Here is a 20,628-nt window from a genome sequence, read left to right as displayed (position 1 = left end):
TTATTTATTTATTTTTTTAGAAAAAAATCTTGTTTAACATTAAAAACGCGTTGTTCTGTAGTGAGGTGCTACATTTTTATTAACCCTAATCTGTCAGCAGTCAAACTATATTTTCTTGGTTGCTAACAGTAAATTGATAAATTTTCTATTCAATGCAAACCTTGCTTAAACTTTGGGCACACTTGTTAGCTCAAATAAAGTGCCAGTTCTTAATGCTTTTTAAATCATTAATAAATAAAATAAAAAAACTTTATTCTAAAGCAGGAAAATGTAAGTAACTGTAACGTAAGTTATTAACAGTAATATATAGATACTATTAGTTTCAGAAACCTAAATAGTATACTAGTTTAATCGCCAATGAACATGATTCGTTAATAATTCTATCACCGTTCTTAAAATCACATTTTCAAATAAAATATGAATTTCTTAGATGTTTGTTGCCATGGTAGACAATAATCTAGAATTGGATTAAAATTTATAATAGTATTTAGTTGAAGAGTTTAGAATTATATTTCTTTAGTTTTGAAAAACTTTTAGCTTTTCTGGTCTCTGGAGCGTAAGAGTGAGTTCAAGTTTAGTAAAAATATATATTCCCACAAGATATAGTATTTCACAAAATAAAGTACATAAGAAAATATCCAAACTATAGTAATATTTTAGCACCAAAGGAATGAAGTTTGAAAAGTAAAATTTTATAATCCTTAAAATTTTTCTTCAGTTCTTCCTAGAAAAATAATATCTTTAACCAAAGTTACAAAAGATAAATACAAAGCTAATATTTTCGAAAATAAATAATCATAAACTTTATATTATAATAAATTGTTTCATCTAAACCTAAAAGAATTGCAGTAAAAGTTCAATCGTATCAAGAATTGCATGAAAATTTTTTTGGGGGGAAATACTGCATGACGAAGGTGGCATTAAATAGAAAGAAATTACATGAACAGTCAAAAATGAAACTAATTACAGGGGTATTCTTATAATGTGATTATAAAAACTATCAAAATATATAATGTTCAGAAAAGAGAAATAAAAAGTAAATAGATTTCCTTAGCCTGAAAAGTAAATTACAATTTAGTTTTTCTTGACAATCCCCGAATTTGATTCCAATAATTCACTTTTCGTATTGCTAAAGTACTTCTCTTAGATATTATTTTGTTCTAAACTAAACCATTCACTTTTTTTTAAATAATCAATGGTGCAATGATGCTCGAAAAGTCCGTAGTCTCAAAAAAAAAGTTTTTTTGAAATTGACCATAATATTGTGTATATCTTCTATAAGTTCAGCTATATTTTCGCCTGAGTTGTAGCAAAATGCAAGTGAACTATACAGGTAGTTATTTGTCATAAGAGTGGTTACAACTTACGCAGTAAAAATCTTTGCCGTATACTTTCCCCCAATTTTTGTATTGTGGTAAACTAAAAAAAATTTCAGTGCGCTTTTTCATATTTTTAGTTTACTTTCTTAATGTTATAGTTTTATTTATTCTTTCCTTTTCTTTTTTTTTTTTTTGTTTATTTACTGACTACACATATTTCATGCGAATTAGTATAAATTTACTGGCTTCCTGGCAAGAAAATTTCGATTTAAAAACAACTATCTCGTTTTAGTAATAAATTCGTGCTGATTCCTTCAAAACATTATTATTTTATAATTTTTTTTGCACGTGAACTTCAGTTCTCGACTTAAAAATGTATTTAGTTTACCTCGGCACCAAAAATGGTGACAACTATACACCAAAATATTTCACAATAATTTTCATCGTCAGTTCCTGTCTTAATTCGATACCACTGAAGTGCATTATCTTCGATTATGTTCGAATAATTAAATGTTTTGTCACAAGATAAACTTGATTTAATCTTTTTCTTCTGAGATAATCTTTCTCAAGCACTCCCCAATTTCAAAAGAATCGGTTTAGTTTTGAACTATAATATCTAGATTAGGTTTACCATAATATACAAACCTGCTGCAACTGGAATATTGTGATAATTTTAACTATATTTTTAACTTTTTTTGCTGTCAATGCTTAAAATCATAAAGATATTGGCACACTTCGCAGTCTTAAAAAAATCTTTTCATAGGTTAAACCATAATGTCGGAGCTATGAATTATAATATTGAACAAATCTGGGGCAACTGAACAAAGCCGCAGACTCATTCAATATTATGGTGTACCATACATTCTCCCTTGCCATGAAAGTTATTATATCTGGGTTTTTTTCTTCTTGGCAACCCTCTTAAATAGATTATCATACTCTGTAGCTATACTCCATTAACTAGAATTTTTATAGCAAACTAAATTCTCCTGACGTTTTCTTTTGTTACAAATGCGTCATTAAGTTTTTGTTACTGATATAATAATAAAAACTCTTTTTTCGGCACTCTAAACTCTCAAAAAGTCGGATAAGGTAAAATAATAATATCTTTACTATTATTTATGATACTTTCTCAGAAAAATTCCAAACCAAAGTATCATAATAGCTTGCTTCAAGTAATAAAGTTTTAAGTTGAATCCTGTATTCCTTCGAATTGTATCATAGCAACTTGTAATCGTAATAAGCTCCATTAATATGGGTTATAATATAGTTGAACCTATCATCGTACTAGCAAATTCAAACGATATTATGGTCCAAGGCATTCCAAAACGTATATCAGTATATTGTGCAAATTTTCAGCAGCCTTAATTAAATACAACCTAATTTCACAGGATTAAGCGTATTTCTGTTTAAGTTGAATCTTGATATCAATACTTGGATCAATCTTAATAAAAAGTTAAGTTGAAATGTATTTTTTTCCAAATAGAATAATAATGTGGAGTGATCTTGTGCATAACAAATTAACTTGCACTGTAATGTGGTTCAGTTTGACACTTTAATATTGTTTCGGTTAGTTTTGAAACTATTACAGTTCAGCAACAGCCAACATTTTTAATAACGTGCATAACACGTAATCTCCGCTGGGGAATAAATGAAAGCATTTTTCCTTTTAGACTCTTTTTTTCAAACTAAAATATTCTAAACATTAGCTCCACTCAAATACAAATGCAGTATTTTTTTATTAAACTTTAATGCAAAGTAGTTTGAAACTATCTAATTTTAATGTAATGGTTTTGAAGAAAAAAAACTAGTATCATTATCAAGTTTCATAAACCTGAAAAATTATCCATAGTTTCTAGCACTTAAAAAAGCTCGGAAATGCATCTGCATTTTAACGGTGAAGAAATGATGACAGATTTTTATCGCAATTTCTCAAATCTCACTTGACAAGTAAAGCAGAAATTTCTTTTCGAATTTTTTCGATGCGTCAAGTGAAATTCAACCTCAAAGAATATTTAAGAGCCTGTCTCTCAAAACCATTGACGATACCATTCTTGGGTGCCAATTTCAGAACATTTCACAAATAAAGACACAAATTCCATATTCGCAGCTCTAAAAGAGACCTTCGCTTGAAGGAGAAAATGGTATTCTCAAAGAATTCCTTATTCGATAGTTAAAAAATGCTCCAAAAAGGTTTTTTTTCTTTTGTTTCTTGTTTAACCAGAATTGATTCTTTATTTTTAAAAATAATAAATTTCTTTTGATTTTCAATAACGCTACCTTAATGTATTATTCATAGAATACAAACCAAAAAATATTACGTTTATGCTTAAATATGACATTTATTTGGTAGAAAATATTATTTACTGTTAAATAAAAACTCACTACACATTTTTACATGCTTGAAAAAGTTTCTTTTTATAAATACGTCATAAGTTTTGGTTTTAACCCTTTGGTCGAAAAATTATAATCGAAATGCCTAATACTAAAAATAATTATCCATCGAAGTAAAAATAATCGAGATCTAAATAATTATCCATCTAAAAAATTTTAATTAAAATTATAATAATTTATGTGAGTATTATATTAATGAAAATAAATTTAAAAATATTAACAAATGGACTATTATTTTCAATTTTTTGAGTAAAATAGCCTTTGATGCAGGAAATAGATCTTTTGTTTTTCAGTCTGAGAAAAAACATTAAAATTCAACTATAGGATTTCAAAATAATGTTGCTACTTATTTTTCTGCATAAATTTGTTTATAACTGAAACTTTATGTAATTATTGGAAAGAAAGTCTTCTGTAAAAGTTAAAAATAAAATTTGTAACTTATAACAGAAAAAGTCACATTCAGGTAGAAATTCTCACGGGTATTAATGTTAATATTTTTGCGGAAAACATTAATCAAAATTTTACTGAATTGAAACAACATATACTTACAGTTCTTCAGATTTAAATGCCAGAGAGCTTTAGTGTATAATAGAAATAATAATAATAAAAATAGTTATCCTAGAAACATTTTCGTCATGCAAGTTCCCCTTTCGTCATAAATCACGTGATTTCGGGGAGAAATAATTCTCAAAAGTAACGAAATAATGTTCACGAATTGCTGAATCGTCAAAAGTGAGAGTTTTATTTCTGAAAGTGTAAATTTTTTTAAAATTAAATTTTCTCAAACACCAGTATATTTAATATTAATATGATATTTTTTCCTTTCTTTTATATCAATTATTTTCTAAAGAAATAATTATCTACTAAAGTGAATCAAAAGCTATTAAACTTTTGCTGCATTTTTTTTCAATTTTAATTCCTTCTTCTTGGATAAAAGCATTTAGTTTATAATTTTCCTTCGAGTCAGAACGCATGCAATTAAATTTTTATTGGTCTCTTAGTTTAAATTCATTCCTTTAATAAAAAATAAAAAAACTTTTTTAACAAATTCTGCTAAAAAAGAACCGTTGCATCAAAACTTATATAAGCTTTTTTCTATCAAATATTTTCTTGGTGGAAAAAATTTACCATATAATTTCTTCTATACTTTTGAACTATTCTTTTGTTTCCAAGGTTTCGAGTTTTCTATAGTCTCAAACCTTAAACACATTTCTTCCACCCACAATCAAAAAAGAAATATTTTTCTTCCGAAAGATTTCTTCTGTTTTTACAAGACCACTGGCTTCTACTCAAAACCAATAGTTTATTCACTTAGTGGAATAATACTTTGAAAAATTCTTTTTCAACACTCCCATTCTTTTTTCCATTCCATTCTTCCACCTTGGAAAATTCTCACATTGTGTCACGATATAAACCACATGATTGAAAACTTTCAACAGAAAAAATAAAATAAATGTGAATTCCACTTCTTGGAGAAATTGTATCATTTTTCGAATTTAATGGCAACTATTATTGAAAACCAGTTGAAGAAACGAGGCTTTGATTCCCTGACTGAAGCCAAAGCGGGGATTTTCACTTAAAATCAAATCCCTTAAATGATTTGCACATCTCAGTTCTTTGTTTTTCTTGAATTTTAATTAAGTTCAAAGCCAAACTGGAAAGCAGTTTTGACCCAAAACTATAGTTATGTTTGCAACTCAGTTATTTGTTCATCTTGAATATTATTAAAATTCAAGTCCCAGTGGAAACCTTCAGTGAGAAGGAGACTCCATTTTCTTCTCGCTCAGCTCACCAACCCCCGTAATTGCTTCTCACTTCTCATTCATCATTTATTAAATTTATAAATTCAAAAAAATTTAATTTCTGATTTGTTTTTCTTTTCTGACTTTCTGAATTTTTTTCCAAAAAGTAACGAAAAAACAAGTACAAGTAATGAATACAAAATGTAATAAAAGTATTGCCATGTATGCTTTTTATTAGCCATTATTTCTTCCAAAATGCAATTTTTTTTTCTTCAAAATTAGCACTTACTGTAGCATTATGTAAGATCATTTGTTATTCTTCTAATTGTAACAAAATAGACGATTATACAGAAGTTAAAAATAATAATCTGTACTTCAAAAAAATTAACCTAAGGAATACAGATTTTGAGAATTAATATAGAGAAATAAATGCAAAGTAATGTAACTCGTAGACGAAACTTTTAACAATTCAAATAGGGAACGCTATTTATCGATAGTTATTAAGTTTTACTATGAATGTTACGATTTATATCTGGCAACATGCAATTTCTTTCTCTCTCGCTCTATTGCAGTTGATTGACATCTACTCAAGCGGAAGATTATAAATAAAGAAATAAAGATCTCGTAAGTGAAAAATAAATTTTCAACAGCAATGAATAAATAGTCAATATTTAATGCAAAGCAGCTGGAAAAAAGAACAAAATAAAAGCTTAAATTTACTGTAACTTTCGAACAACTAGGAATTTTACAAAAAAAACTATAGTTAAGATTATAGTACAAAATAGTCCTTCAAGTCAAACTTTAACTCAATAGTTGCATTTCAGCTGACAATAGATGGACCAACATGATTTTTACTGCAATTTTAACGGTTAATAATTCTCGAACTAATAATCGAGTCATAAGTTTTTTTATTCCATCGAACTCCATGCACATTTTTCTATATACTTTTAGGATTTCAAGTTGCTATATCTTATAGATTTTGAGCAGTAAAGCAAAATGCAATGCAAATCAAAAGAAGGGAGAAAAAAATACGCTAATAAAGCACTTAAGATTGCAATGACTATCAAACACAAATTAGAATTTTAAAAAATAAACTCATAAAAATTCATGAACAAATGTGGCTCTTTCAGCATGCCAAATTTCAATTCAGCATTTGCATTTCTTGCAGCTTGTAACGTGATAAGTTTTTTTTCCAGCAAGTATAACACTTAATAATTCCCGAAACAATTATCAATGTTCAATTTTATTATTCAATCGTAATTTTTGTACACTTTTCTGCACACATTAGTAATTTCTAGTTTCTAAATTTTATAGTTTTTACACCGAAAACAAAATGTAATTGTAAGTTGAAATGAATGTTAAGTTAATTAAAACAGCGACGGCGGATATATATATATATATATATATATATATATATATATATATATATATATATATATATATATATATATATATATATATATATATATATATATATATATATATATATATATGGAGAGAGAGGAGAAAGTGATAATTTCTTACTGAGAGATAAAATATTAATTAACTTAGGGTTAATATTTATGTGATTTTTTAGGTAGCTATTGAGTTATCAAATAACATCCATGTGTTTTTTAGTGCATTCCACTAAATAAGTTGTTTAATGTCGTAAACTATTGTTCTTTTAAGTAATTAGATTAATTTCAGAATTCAAATGAATAATCGTTGAACTCACGTTAGTTTATTGATATATGTTTTTACTGATTTCCTTTGACCCGTTTACAAATAATTAGCACTGATTTTACAATTTCCTACGAAACTGAAATTGAACCGATATACTTAATGACTGACTAACAATGAACCTATTTAGCTTATATGTTTTTAAATGGCATGTTAGATTATCAAAACAGGGATGGCACAACTTAAAACTCATCCACGTCCTTTAACAACTTTCAAGACATAAGTACACAAACCTATAATAAGGCACTTTTCTGCAGGTTCACCATTATAATCTGTCATTGCTTTTATTTATTAAAACTTTTGTGGTGACTCAGGACTGTCATGCTTTGAGTTGACTCAGCGATATTCAGCGACGACGAAATATATTTCAAATAATTATTTTGAAGAGAAATACAGTAACTATAGTTAACAAAAGTCCCTTGAATCCAATCATTCTTATTTATTCTTTCTCGAAACAAAACATGTTTTAACAGGAAATTATAATAGTCAAAAAGTTATTTGACATTTTCACGATGGTTTAAGTAATAGTTAAGAAATTCAGCTTTTAAAAAAACCTGCCTTGCTTGACATTTATTAAAAGAACAGAATAGTCAGCATAAAGTTTATTTGCTTCAGTGCATTTCTGATGAACACACTTGAACAGGAGAATTCAGATTTGTGTCAAAATGTCAGTGTCCGTGCCTGAAAATTCCCTGACAAGTGCTGAAAGACAAGATGATTGTCGACCCACATTTCTGAAAGAGTATTTGCAGCTGAATAGAATATTTCAAAAGTGACAAACTAAGGGGAAATCAAATAAGCATCCCCTTCCCCGTCATAAAAAGTCGAAGGTTGTCACTCATTAATTTGATATTGAAGAATCTTATTTTTATCAGACTTATAAGTCTCATCATTAAAAAAAACATTTTTTTTAATAGTTTTAGCGTATAACTGTTGAAGCTGTAACTGTGTAGCTAGCTTTATATATATATATATATATATATATATATATATATATATATATATATATATATATATATATATATATATATAGATAGATAGATAGATAGATAGATAGATAGATATAGATATATAGATGAATATAAAATAAATGTCCTTAATTTAAAATTTAAATATCCAAGCAAAGTTAAAGTTGCAACTGGTGCCTGGCTATCTTCCCTTTTGGTATTTATTATAATTTTTGACGTTAAAATTAGTTTTTACTAAATGTGGGTCAATTTCACTGTTAAATTTAAATCTGCTTCGCTTTGTGGCACCTGTTATACTCATAAAGCTGTCAAAAAACAGGAGAAAAGGTATGTTGTTTAAAGTGTAAGAAGATGATTTAAAGTATTAGCATGCATCTTAATTGTATCTTGTCTGAACTTGCTTAGCGCATGGAGTTAGTATAAATAAAAAAATATATTAAATTAAAGCTTACAATGTGCTTGATAATTATTATCCATATCATCTATGTGACTGTATAACCAGTAAAACGTTTAGAGTGCTTAAATTATTTTCAGATGTACCCGGTACTAATCTCGTTACGCGAAATTCTCAAAAAAAAGACAAAGCTGTTCAAAACTGGTTATACACTTTCCAAGTTCAATCTCCAGTACCCACACTTCAGCCCTCCTCATAGGAGAGAGCTAGGAGAGTTATGAGAACTCAATCTTAGCCACATTCTAGCTATTGTGCTACTATCACGAGACTTGCTCCAGATATCAAACTCACGTGCTAGCAGTTACTGGGGTAACAAAGATAGGTCACTATGAATAGAAGTGTACAGTCAACCGATTTACATTTCTTTATATTAGGAGAGTCAATCATTCCTCAATTCTCCTTCATTAGAAATTATTTTAGTTTCGTTTACAAAGCAGCAAACTACCTCAGACTTTCAGGGGGGGAGCAGTTCTCGCGATATTTGAACAGTAAATCGTTTTGTGGATCAAAACTGGCAGCAAATGGGCTAAAAGCATAACGATTCTCTTTAGTTAACTACTCCCTACTTCCTTAGTTAACTACTTCCTACACTACTTTCTCTGAAAAGGGCATGTATAGCGAATGCAGTGCAAAGCTACTGCACAGTTTAAAACAGGGTAAAAGTTCAAGTTTAAATCCTCACTCTTGAAATACATATAAACCTTAGAAAATATTATTATCTAGTAAGAAAAGCCTAAATATAATGCGAGTATTAAAAAAAAAAGATTAGTTTTCAGTGATAGTCATTACATTTGGAAAACATGAAATTATCCTTAAACATAAAATTATCCTATTGTATATATAAAAAAAAACTATTTATCATTCAAGATTGTGATTAGGTTTTCAAATGAACATTTGTAAAATTTAGAAATAATTAAACCACCAGATCTTTGAATGAACATGAACTTACATATCACCTTCAACTTTTACACTTTTGTATCACAAAAGTTTACGGATGACTTAATTTTCTACTAGTACATTTTTTCTAACTTTTAATAAAAGAAAAAGTCAAAGTACTCATGGGATCTTATTGCGATAATCTCTTGCTCCAATAATTATACTCACTCCTATATATATAAATTCATGTTTACATATCACCTTCAACTTTTACACTTTTGCATCACAAAAGTTTATGGATGACTCAATTTTCTACTAGTACATTTTTTCTAACTTTTAATAAAAGAAAAAGTCAAAGTACTCATGAGATCTTACAGTGATAATCTCTTACTCCAATAATTTATTCAAAAATACAGTAATTATATATATATAGCGATAATTTAAGTAGCGATAGAAAAATTTAACTCGATATAGCGATAAATTTTTTTATTTGAAACTCCTATAATTTATACAGGGATAAAAATTTTTTTAGTGATGAGCATCTGAAAAATGTAATGCATATAAAATTCCTAGCATGCTTTAAGTGTTTTATATCCTTCTAACTTCCACTAACTTTTTTCCGATTGGTCAGAGAATAGACCAGTTTGTCAAACTGTCATCATGAGATATACCAATCAGAAACTTAATAGACATATCACTCATGGGACATATACATCAATCATGGGCGTGATCATGCCATTATTATTAGACTTGAAGCTCATTGCTCTGAATTTATGGAACAATTTATCTTATGTTCCAAGATATTTACAAACTGACCTGAATGTCAAGATGATTGCAGCACATTGTTTATTTACAGGAATTAAAAAAATTAAACAGCTAAATTCAAGCCTTGTGTCAGCATATTTTATCAGCAATTGGATTTTATAGGTATACAAACTTTTTATGTTGAAGGACTATGAACTTTTTGACCAACTTCCTTAGATAATAACTCCTAATAAGAACTAACTAACAAAGCTATATTTCTAGTCTGAAGAAATATTCCATAGAAGCAAAAGAATAACAAGAAACTTTCATTGCCTTCAATTTTTAAAAAATAGTTAGTCTACAAATGAATTATTCAGAAAATTAGATCTAAAATTTTAATCATGATACCACAATATTGGTATCACGTATATGCGACTCCATTATTATACAAAGCTGATTATATACCACATTTTGATACGACGCGACTTTTTAGCAAAAAATGCTACTTTTTCTTTTTTAAATGTAGCTTGATGCTACTTTTAAAACTGGTGCTACTTTTGCATGTTTAAAGTGCACCTTGATGCTGGTTTTGAAGAACAAGAAAATACAAATGCGGAAAATTACTTTTAATGAAAATTAAAACGCAACTGATTATAATTGTCGTAAAAAAATTATGACATAAGCAAAAAATTATTAATTAATGCAAGATCCACTCACCATTGGCTATAAACTATTTAATAATGGCGAATAAATTCCTTCTTTCAAAAAATGAGATTTAAACTAAACTATATGGTCATAGATTATTAGGCCTTAGTGTAGCAAATCATGGAATTAATTAAAATTAAGCAAAATTTAACAAAACGAATTAAACAAAAATTTTAGATCGACAAGTATTTTTAGAACGGAAATTTAATTCTATTAATTAAGTCCTAATTAATTAAGGAAAATTAATTTAGTCTTTTAAAATAATAATTCTAGAGTTCCCTTGTCTTTTGAATTGGGCTCAAAATTACATGGCTATGGAGTTGAACTTTTTCAGTCATAAACTCTAAACTTTGGTTTGCTGCTAAACAATGGTTTTGAAATAAAATAAAATTATAATTCTAGAGCCGAGGTGGCTCAGAATATAGAGCATCCCGATGAAGTGAACAAAGTTCGAATCCCAACGGTGGCTGATTAATAAGAGTTTCACTCCCGGCTTGCATTGCCCATAGTGCTGGCGTAAATTATCCTCCTCAGTGGTAGACGGATCATGGATTAGAATCCTTTGTCTTCGAGCTAATCGTGGTAGATTTCCATGTGGTTTTCCTCTCTATGCAAGTTAGTTCCGTCAAGAAAAGGTTCTCAACGAAAGCTAGTTTGTCCCAATACTTGATCCAAGCCCTGGTGGCTCAGGGGATAGAGCGATCACCTACCAATAATTAATCCCAGCAATGGCTTGTCGATATGAATTCTGCACGCTGCTCGCACCGATCACAGTGCTGACGTAAAATATCTCCAGTGGCTGACGGAACATTGGTTAGAGTTCCCTTACCGTCAAGCTAACCGTGGGAGGTTCATATAGTTTTCCTCTCCATGTAACGCAAATGCGGGTTAGTTACATCAAAAAGTCCTCCACGAAGACAAATTTCTCCTAATGCTAGATCCAGGAGCTCCCTTGTCTTCTGGATTAGTTTTAAATTTCAAGGCTATGCAGTTGATTATTGATAGTAGTAGGCTCAAAATTGGGTTGGCTGTTCAATGCCAGTTATAATATAAAATAAAATTACATGTCTTACACCGCATTGCATAAAATTACTCGAACGGAACATAGAGACATAATAGTTTTGTAATAAGTTATATTTATACAAAAAAAATTATTTTAACTATCACAATAGTTCAGAGATAATTCTTTTAGAAACAAATTACAATCCATATCACTACTGTCGTTAGAACAAAGCGGAAATAAAAGGACTTCCGACAAATAAAAAATCGACAAACTTAGTAATTTGTATTCTAACGACGTTCCTTTGCAGAATTTGAATACTTTCACTTTAATATCCATTAAAAAGACATTACACCATGGCAGGAGAAAAAAATTCGAATGTTCTACGAGCGACAGCTATTCGTGCCGCATTACAGTTGATTACATTAGATATACGAAATTAAATTATCGATTAGAAAATTTTTGGAATCTTCTAGAGATGAGAGTGACGATCGGTAAAATTACGTTGGTTTTCTATTTTAATTTCTGGAATTATTTTTAAAACGTTAGAAAGCGAAATGTTTGCATCTAATTTGGAGAAATTTAATTAAGCCTGATTATAAAAGAAAAGAAAACAATTTGTGTGATTGGTCCCAGGTTAAAACGTTTTATGTAATTAATCTATGAATGATAATGATAAGGGGAATTTTTTTTTTCCGAAATTTCAATCAATAGCTACATACAGTAATAATGTATCATAATTAAAAAATGTGTAATAGTTTTTAATTAAAAGGACACTTTAAATATTTTGTATGAGTTTTGCATCAATATCTTTATTAATTATTGACAAAAATGAAAATTCATTAAAACCTTTCAATACTTTCATTAATTATTGATAAAAATAAAACTTCATAAAAACAGTTGAAGGTTAAGTGGATTGAATGAAATGTTAGTGTTTAATTTTCCTATGCAATGATATCCCCTGTCTTTACTAACCGTTAAAGGTTTATAGCAATTCTAATTTGAAATTATAATTATTTTAATAGGTTTATAACGTTTAAAGTTTAAAACTACTATTATTTTATGAGTTTTTACGAAATCTAAAACTACTAGAGTTTTTTAAACTATAAAGGTCTTATCAGTTTAAGTTTAAAACTGCAATAATTTTTAAGGGTTTCAACAATTCAAGTTTAAAACTACTCTTAAATGTTATTAAATTTTTTTGAAAAAGCGACAATTTACCGATATTTTTCCGCCTAGATGAAAATTATCAAAATCACTGCTTATTCTCAGTTTTTGCAAATTTTTATGAGACGAAGTAATGCAGCATTGGAGTAAGTTTTGAAATATTAAAAAATGAGACTACAAGCGCTTTTCATTTTCACAAAACTGTGGCTTTTCTCCATATTGACGTTTTGCACTATTTCCAGTGCTGGCTTAAGAAGATTAGTGTTGGCTTTGGAAGCCTAAGCTTGTCAGTCATGAATAACAGTTGCAATTTCACAGCAATTATAAATATAACTTATTATTCGCAATAAAACATCATTTCATGTTACGACGGAGACTTCGAAAAACAGCCTTAACGAAACTTACTAAATTTTTATAACAACTGCAAATCGAAAATCGCTACAGCTAAAAATATGAACAGCTTTATAATGGCTTATTTTTTTCAATCTTGTTATGTAATTCCATAATATTTCTTCTAAGTACAAAAATTTCATTTAGTTTTTGACATCATAGGACCAATTTATTTCTTCAAAAGTAATCCATACTGAAATATCAGTTTCAAAAAGGAGGAAAATGTGCTTTGTCAGTTGAATAGATTTTATGGAGCTGAAAATATGATAAAAATCATTATTTTACAATGGCTATTATAGCCATGAACTTTTTTAAACTATTGTACTTTAAGGAAGTAAGAAGACCATAATGTTCTTAAAGTTATGTCAGACTATTTTTGAGAAAGAAAAAATATAAGAAAGAATACACTTAAATAACGATATAAGAGATTAATTTAATCCATTTTTTTCAAGAACTTTTGAAATGTTGAATAGTGAAGGAGCTATACTATTTCCACATACTGCAAACCACAGACTAGAAATATTGAATAAGTTATCGAGCTTTATAGGAGCTTTAGAGTCACTGCAAATAAATATGAAAGCTCCGGAATTAATAAATAATTTATTAGAGCTTGAAAAGCGGTAGTTCAAAATACATTAAATTCAATAAATGAAAGTTATTTTTAAATTTTACGGTGAAAACGTTTATCTGCTAGTACAGGTAATCTTTTACTTGTTTATAAAAAATGTCTTTCTCAATATAGTCTCTTTCTCAAAGATAGTCTCCGTAGCGAATTATCAAATTTAATATTTACAAAACAGTAGAAAAAACATTACAAATGTATACACTGTAAAACATTTATATCAAATTACGATAAAAAGCTCGATAAAGTACCGGCATTCGGAGTACCATTACTCTTTACTGTAAAATCTATTTCTACTGGAACATGTTACGGAGCAGAATATCTGATAGACCTTAATTTTACAATAATAATTACCTTAAAATCATTGAATAACTCTAATTAAAAAATATTACTGTAAAAATTACGGTATAGCATTTGGATTTTACGCCGGCAGTAGATACCATAATTTGATCCTGAATCTTTACAGTGTTTAAGATAAGCTCTGAAGATTTCTGAAATTATGACGAATGTACACCGAAGAGTCACTACATTATGACCACCCTGCTAATAACATGTAGGACCACCTTTAGCCCTCAAAATTGCTAGCACCCGCCATGGCATTGATTCCACTAGGCAGTCTGAGGTATCTGGTACCAAGCGCTCATCAACTGGTCCTGCAATTCCCTCACATTGCGAGGGGGTAGAGTGGCAGCACGAATTTGGTTTTCCAAGTAGGACCACAAATGCTCTATTGGATTAAGGTCAGGTGAATTTGTGGGCAAAGATATGACTTGAAAGTCACTGGAATGTTCCTCGACGATTCGACCTTTTTGACATGGTGCATTATCCTGTTGGTAAACACCATCCCCCGTAGGAAAAACTGTTGCCATGAATGGGTGAACTTGGTCTGCAACTATGTTCAAGTAGCTTACAGACGTCAGGGATTGTTCTATGAGGATTATGGATCCTAATGTGTCCCATGAAAACATTGTTCCTGGGCGAGAAACCATGAAAGCCTGGGCGAGCCCATTGTTATAGATGGAGGGTGGTCATAATGTAATGGCTCTTCGGTGTATAGTTATTCATACACTATTGTTTTTTTTTCGTTCAGAACAAACCTGATTTCCGTTATTTGTCCTTTTTAACTGATTCTAATTAAAAGCATCTTTTTGAAATAGCAATAATAATTTTTATAGCAATTGAATTTTTAAAATTTGTTCGAAAAAAGGCTTTCATATCCGAGTTTGTTTCTTTGCTCGTCTTAGACTATGCATAGCATTCCTATAACTATCCGTTGTTACAACGCCACTATTAAATGACAAAATGTATGAAGGTGACAATGCGAGCAGCATTGCGCATCGAACGTCTTTAGTTCGTATACAAGCTAGTACCAAGTGATTCCCGGGATAAAACTATGGTTTTTCAGAATGATAATTCAGTAAGCCGGGATATCCTCGTTGGTAGGGTGTTGCACTCGTGTTCGCCAGAACGAGAATTTGAAACCGGCCGGACGAAGATATAAATATACAAATTAGGAAAACATATAATATATATATATATATATATTTAATGGCGGGCACTTGGGGTTTGTCCCATTGATCACAGAAATGCAAGAACTGCTACTCTCTTCTCGTTACCCAGTGGGCACCTGTGGAGAAGCCACGGCGCTGGAGCAGCGTCGCCCACGTCACACAACCACAAACCCGTTTATAGGGCGGGTCATATTCATACAAGGAGAAAGGGCATTGTACACAGAGAGAGAAAGAAACGTCTATTCCCTGAGCAGGATTCGAACCCGCGGCCAATGGCTCCGCAGTCAGACACGCTAACCACTCGGGCACCTGGTCGGCTTATAATATTAAAAATCATAAAAATATGTGATTAGGAAATAACAATCAACATGTTTCAAGTGTACAAAAACAGGCTCCCATTTTCAAGACTTATCAAAGGTGAATGAGAAAAAACAAAAGTGATTTGAAATATAAAATGAACAGCTGCCCACTAAAAATGGAAAAATAAAAGAGAGAAACAAAACTGGAAAAACTACAGTGGCCGAGAGGAGCAAATCATTGCGTTGTGGAGAGGCATTTTATCGGTTCAGTTTCTTGGGATTATTTATTTAATAAACGCATAATTTTAGTGTTTTAAATTTTTGAGTTACATTTCTTAGTAGGGTTCCGAGTTATTAAAGTTCTCTTATTTTTTTAATAATATAAAAAAACAAAAACTTTACTTTCAGATTTTCACTCTACGATATTATGTTTTAAAATTATTCTCTATGATCTAAAATGTATTAAAAATAAAAGGTATAGGAAAAACCAAATCAAAAATTTTACCTAAAATCAGCGAGGGAAATGGGCTCTTATGTTTCCTCTTTAAATCTTGTTTCAAACTCCTCTCACAGAACGTATAACGTTTAACAGAATCTCTCCGACCTTTTCTAATGACTTCGATTCAATTTTAAACCAAGTCCCCACGTAACGATTAAAAATACGCAAGAATGAACATTCATGTTGGTATATGTTCTCCATCTATTCTTTAAGTATAAAATAACAGTTCCAAATAACTATTTCCTTGTATAGTGTTTCTAGCCATGGGACTATCACAAAAGATTGCTGAAAATAAAAGCCGAGTTTAAGAGGATAATACTAAATTTTTATTCTAAGGGTACTCAAAGTTTTTTATGCCTGTTATTTACGAAGAATAGTTTTCTTAACATGTCTCAATTCCTTTCCTTAACTATGTCTCTTCTACGGTTATTGGAAAGGAAGATGTATTTTCTTCTAAACATTAAAGTGGCTTGAGATGGTGGGTCTTTAAAATAACCGTTCTCATTTTATTTCTATGAAATTCTTTTTCAGAATTTTTCCATCGATTTCTTTAGAAAAATTTATTTACGGAATTTATATTCTATTGTAATATAAGTTTTGCATTGTTATAACATTAGCTTGAGTAAAGTGAATTCCAAGCCAAATACAATTTCATTTCTATTCTTTAATATTTCGTTTAATTTATCATTGTAAAAATGGATACTTAAAATTCAGGAATTCGACGTAACGTTTCTTTGGGAATGCTCCGAGCGAAAAGTTCTACAAATTTAGAAAATAACTACTTTTAACCCTAAAAAAGTAAACAACAAAAGTTTCCTAAAGAAGTAAAAGAGAAAACTACTACCTTTACTTGTTTAAGTATGCGAATTTTGTAAAAGTATTAAGTCTAATATAATATTTTGATTAATGCAATGGATCAAGAAATACTATATAAGGTAAAAAAAAAATTATGCGAGAATGAGTACTTTGCATTTACCCGGAATCGAACCTGTAAAACCTGCTTTACAAACAATGGCACTAAACCCTGTACCTCTCTGTTGTACCGTGTGAATAATTTTAAAATCTGATAAAAGTAAATTTCAGAGATTCCAGAATGCAATAATACGAGATAAGAGAAAGGAAGCAGTTTCGTCAAATATTCGAAAATTATCCGTTATATTAAAATTGACGTGATTTCATAGCGAAATCATTGCAAAAAACAACGAAATGCAACTAAAGGATTGGTAAATGGTTTAAACTGCTATTTTTATATTTACGAGAGCTCAGTACTGTCAAAAACAGTATTGGCAAGATCAATAAAACTACAGGTCTTCTTTTGTGATCATTCTATTTAGTCCAATTTACAGACCACTTCTCAGACCAAAAGAAAAATTTCAGATGTTGTTGCTATTGTTCTAATGCAACTTGCCAACATTAGCAAGTCTGTTTTGGAAAAAACAAGAAAACTTAGCGCAGATGGTGCATATCTTGTCTTTTAGTGGTGCTATTTATGGCAGAGAATATGACTTCAGACACACACTTCACAACCCGTTTATAGGGGGTACCCATTCATACATCCAATCATTCATTCACCGATCTCAATTTTGACCTGAACCAGAGAACGATCAATCTCCAATTCAGTAGCTCCGAGGCATAATTTGTTATAGGAACATGGAGGACTTTGTGACACAACAGATTTAACATGCACCAGTCACCATATACTACACGGAGAATATTGGTCAGTCGGGGATAGTTCCTGAGAAATCAAATTTTGTAAAAATTCGAACTTTTAATATTCGATTTCACGGGAATTACTTCTCCAATTTCGTTTAAATTTTGTATTTTGTCATGTTCATTAGCATTCTTTACAATTATACACAAAATAGTATACCTTACAATTTAAAGTTTTATACTAAACAATTAACTATTACTAAGCATTAACTATTACTTTTATACTAAACTATTAACTATTACTAATTAAAATACTAGAAAATACTAAATATTTATTAAAACTTATTTTTTGCATTGAATTATCTTTGAATTACGCAAAAAGCAAAATTAAAGTTAAGGGTATTATAAACTTTAGGCCTCTCCCCCTATTTTGACCCCCAGTTATGCTACTCCTTATTCTGACCGAACTACTGGAATCATATTTCCCGGATTGCGGCTACCCCCTATATTTCCAGGTCAGAAATCCAAATCTGCCGTATGTCAATTCAGAGAAAGTACCTAAGTTTTTATGTCTGCTTTCGCAAGTTAAAATATAGTATGCACTTTATTAATCAGCATATTTGAGGACTACCTCCGAACCATTAAAGTTGAGTCCTAGAACGTTAAGATCCAATCAATCGATCAAAAGCTATTCAGGGTGATATTTTTGTCACGCTGTACATTCAAGGTCATTAATTAATTTTAAAGCAAAGAATATGCACAGAAACACATTCAAAATTTGTCGACTCACTGCTGAGATAAGTGGAGGGAAAGAATATCAAACCAGTTTGATTACCTAATTGTGTATTAGAATGTTAGCGTTTTTCTTTTTCATTTTTCTTTTTCATTTCTTTTCCCCTTCTTAACATTAATTTGTGGAAGGATCTTACCGAATATTAAACTCTCTACAAGTGCCATTTTGCTACACCAGTTATAGATTATTTTGTTCGGAAAGAACTATAATTAATTCATCATTATTATTCTAGCATAAATTCATCATTATTATTCTTTACTTTACTCTTTTTTATAGTTATAAATTAATTTTGCTCGGAAAGAATTATAATTAATTCATCATTATTATTCTAGCATAAATTTATCATTATTGTTCTTGACTTTACTCTTTTTTATCATTGTTTATTTCACAATTTGGCGTTTCCACAGTCAATTGAACTGATTTTGATATTTTCAGCCTCGCCTTTCCTAATAGTTATGCAAAAGTTTCAGGAAACATCTTTTCTTAAATATTAATTTATGTCCCTACTGAGCAAAATTATTTCTAATTTTTAAGACAAGTGTAATACAAAAATACATATCCAGGGCCATTATAACAATATACCTTATACTTATAGTTCCTGTATTTAATAACGCCTGCTAACAATTCAAAAATATATCAATGTTAAAAAATGCAGTGTTTATAATTTGTATAGTAATTTTTGAATAAATTGGCAAATATTAGAAATGAAATCTGATTAAAATAGCTTTCCTTGATGTATATTTAATTCTACGTTAAAGTTTATTGTGCTCAAATTACCTGATTAATGAAACTTCGATCTACTCTGATTCTCCTCTCAGATTTCCAATTAATTATACGAATATTCATTTGTAAATGGAAACTTGTGATTATCCCCGTTCTCTGCTAGCAAATGATTTTAGAGTGTGCTAACGCATTGCATTACGTGACAGGCATAACCTTGTACAGAACCCTTCAAAAATCAAATTCCTGTAAATTGAATGAAATTTTATGTACTTTAATCAAGTTGATTGACTTTTACAGTTTTGAAAAAAATCATTTGCACTTTATTAACTGATAATAATGCTCTCTAATTATTTATTTATTTTATTGTATTAAGTACTGGAAATAAATATTTTTTGTTCAAGTCGACAATTTTTTCCACATTCAATGTAAGTTGACAGAAATGCCTAAGAACATATAGAAAAAGATAATAGAAAAACTTAAATTAAAGTCCCCGTGTCCGACAAAGTTGTTTTGTAACGGCAAACTTACTGGGAGCAAAAACTAGACGAAAAGAAACGAAACTGAATTTTTTTAGCATGCTTATAATGGAATCTCGTAACTATAAGCATGTATTCATTGCTCTTGTTTTTTAAAGTAATTTCCGCTATTCAGAATATTTATTATAATATTTGATAAATTGAGCAATTATATAATTTGTTAATTAGCTTCCAAAAATTATGATAGCCAAACTCTCCATATTTAGAAAGTTATTTCTGCTATTGTACGCCAAATAAAGAGTTAGATTTTTGATAAAACGCTTACTTCCCTGGTAAAAAATTATTTCTCGTATAAAAGTATTTTGAAAAAACTCTAAAAATAAAGGTACATTTTCATATTTTACCTCTCTATGGTCACATAATTTGAAAAAATGGTTATAAAAGTGCCAATTTTTTATTAAAGAAAATTATATAAAGGCAAGTGCATGTGCAATAAATGCATTTATTTTGAATTTCTGAGCTAATCGCTAACATACATTTTTGATGAGTGCTGACACCTAGTATAAAATAAATTAACTAT

This window comes from Parasteatoda tepidariorum, chromosome 2, assembly GCF_982258835.1.
Source record: "Parasteatoda tepidariorum strain Cologne lab strain chromosome 2, Ptep-v5.0, whole genome shotgun sequence".
NCBI lineage: Eukaryota > Metazoa > Arthropoda > Arachnida > Araneae > Theridiidae > Parasteatoda > Parasteatoda tepidariorum.
Note: the sequence above shows the minus strand (reverse complement) of the source record.